The 3,074-nt window shown below is 36.4% G+C and overlaps 1 non-coding gene across 1 annotated transcript; it reads right to left on the bottom strand.

Moving 5' to 3' along the window:
• Window positions 1-1,469: 1,469 nt before the first annotated feature.
• LOC121204088 (small nucleolar RNA R71) lies at window positions 1,470-1,576 on the bottom strand. Its single transcript, XR_005899016.1, has one exon. It is a non-coding gene; the product is annotated as a small nucleolar RNA R71 (small nucleolar RNA).
• Between the last annotated feature and the right edge of the window lie 1,498 nt (window positions 1,577-3,074).

The raw sequence follows: 3,074 nt of genomic DNA, 5'->3' as shown, positions 1-3,074 counted from the left end.
CCCCTTCAGGAGTTTTGGGTTTTCTTTATGTTTTGTATTCTTTATTATTCTGAGATGTTTTCTTATTTAGTTATGAACTAAAACCCCTTAATACCTAAAGGGAATGAAACCTAAGACGAATCTTGTTATTATTTTTTGAATCGTCTGATAAATATTTAACTTGTTCTTAATTATGTGTTCTTAATTCTTGTTTTGATATCCCAGGATACTGATTCAAGACATGCTCTTATTTAGAGGAGGAATAGACCCTGTCTAAGAGTACAATTGTTATAATTAAGTGGAGTTGATTGCGCGCCTAGACATAGGGTGACAAGATTTTGCCGAATTAGGGTGAAACCTAATACAGGGATCCATAGATCGAGTCAATGCAACCCTAGAGTGTTAATTAGAGAAAAGTCTCGATTATTCAATCTAGGGATTAGACGTTATTAGTCTTGAATAAGGATAATAACATAACTTAGGGATCTCTACGGAACAAGTTGAATGAATAAATCATCCGATTCAGAGCCAGAATAACAAGTAAAGTCTAGGTGGATTTTTCCTTAGGTATTGTCTTAAGTCAATTGATTTTTCCCAAAAGAAATTCCCTAATTCTTTTCTCTGTGCATTCTTAGTTTAGATAATTAGTCAATTAAAACAAAACCTCTTTATTCTTAGGCTAGATAATAAAAAAACAGTCATTACTAGTACTTTTAGTTCCTTTGGGTTTGACAATCCGGTCTTGCTAAAACTATACTACTGTTCCATAGGTACACTTGCCTACATTGCGATAATAGTTAGTTCAAGAAAAAGTAATTATAAATATGTAAAACATTTTTTTTATTTTTCTTGCAATTTAATTTTATATTATTATTACTTATTTATTTTTTTTGTCTCTTGGCAGGTTTTTATAGTTTATGACTAGAAGAAACCCGTCAAGGCCACTACTTTTTTACGAAGAAATAGATCGCACAGTTTGTAGAAACGAAAGAGAAATAAGGTGAAGCTTAAGATACACGGAGAATGAGTAAGAAGGCAATACTCAACCCCCAATCAAAGAGATGGCTGAAAACCAAGACAATCATCTACCTCCTGCCATTGCGGCTAATCAAAATCCTGCTCCACGCACTATGTATGATTATGCTAAACCTTCTTTAACAGGAACTGAATCTAGCATAGTTAGAACTGCTGTAGCTGCAAATACTTTTGAATTAAAACCTAACACTATTCAAATGATACAGGAATTTGTTCAGTTTGATGATTTGCAGGATGAAGATCCCAACGCTCACTTAGTAAACTTTCTGGAATTTTACGATACATTTAAAATCAATGGCGTTTCTGATGATGCCATTCATCTTCGGTTATTCCCTTTTTCATTAAGGAACAAAGCTAAAATGTGGTTGAACTCGTTACCACGAGGGTCAATCACTACTTGGGAACAAATGACCGAAAAATTCTTACTAAAATATTTTCCGCCAGCTAAAACGGCTAAATTATGTAATGACATCTCTTCTTTTGTGCAGATGGATTTGGAAACCCTCTACGATGCATGGGAGAGATACAAGGACTTACTGAGAAGGTGTCCTCACCATGGGTTATCGCTTTGGCTCCAAGTGTAAACATTCCACAATGGTCTGAATCCTTCGACTTCGCAAATGGTTGACGCAGCTACTGGCGGAACCATCAATAATAAAACACCTGAAGATGCCTATGAGTTTATTGAGGAGATGTCACTGAATAACTATCAGTGGCAAGTCATGAGGACAAAGCCAACGAAAACAGCCGGTGTTTATAATGTCGATTCAGTTACCATGCTGTCAAATCAGGTAGAACTCGTGACTAAAAAGATTGATGGTTTTCTTAGTTCTTCACAAGTTCACCCAATAATACAGTGCGAAGCAAGTAGCGGTGGAACAAGCCATTCGAAATATCAACCTTATGGTCATAACATAGATAACGAGCAACTAAACTACATGTGCAATAATCCTCGACCTCAAAACAATCCATTTAGTAACACTTACAATGCAAGTTGGAAGAGCCATCCCAATTTTTGCTAGGGAGGCCAAGGAAATCAAAGACTACAAAATCTTCCGGGTTTTCAGCAACCACCCTACCAACAGGAAAAGAAGCTAAACCTTGAAGAGATGCTCTCAAAGTTTATATCAGTGTCAGAAACCCATTTTCAGAACACCAAGACAACACTTAAAAATCAACAAGCGTCGATCCAAGGGCTCGAAACTCAGATAGGCTAGCTTTCCAAACTAATCTTCGAACGACCACAAGGTAGTTTGCCAAGTAATACTGAACCCAACCCAAGCGAACAGCTCAACGCGATTAATGTTCAAGATGAAGAAGGATTTATGGAGCCTGAACCAGAACCGTGACAAGAAACTGTGGTAAGGAAGGGTTAAGGTGATGTAGATCAAAATACAAACAAATCAGTAAATGTTGAATATGAACCTCGTGTACCATACCCCAACACAACAAGGAAAGACCGCTCAGATGAAAAATTTGGTAAATTCCTTAAACTCTTAAAAAATTACATATTAACTTACCGTTTATTGAAGTTCTATCGCAGATGCCAACCGCAATCAAATTCTTAAAAAAGATTTTAGCAAATAAGCGGAGGTTGGACGAGGCGTTGTATGTGGAGCTAAACGCAGTGTGCTCAGCTATTCTAAAAAATAAGCTACCGAACAAACTAAAAGATCCAAGGAGTTTTACGATTCCTTACTTAATTGGTAGTTTAGATGTTAATAATGCATTAGTTGATTTAGGGGATAGTATCAACGTCATGCCTTTTAAAATGTTCAAGCAACCAGGTCTCGGGAAACCCAAATAGACTAGGAGGAGCATTCAATTAGAAGATAAAACTATAAGATTTCCTAGGGGTATTATTGAAGATGTGCTAGTCAAAATCGATAAATTTATATTTCCCGTTGACTTCATTGTTTTAGACATAGAGGAGGATAGCAATACTCCTTTAATCCTAGGAAGGCCCTTTTTAGCAACTGCTAAAACACTCACCCTTCAAGCTCGCAATTCTGTTAACACATCAAAAATTGAAGGTGATCGTCTAAACCTTCCTATTAAAA

The sequence above is a fragment of the Gossypium hirsutum genome, chromosome A07 (genome assembly GCF_007990345.1).
Source record: "Gossypium hirsutum isolate 1008001.06 chromosome A07, Gossypium_hirsutum_v2.1, whole genome shotgun sequence".
Classification (NCBI taxonomy): Eukaryota; Viridiplantae; Streptophyta; class Magnoliopsida; order Malvales; family Malvaceae; genus Gossypium; species Gossypium hirsutum.
Note: the sequence above shows the minus strand (reverse complement) of the source record. Positions and strands in the feature narration are given on the sequence as shown.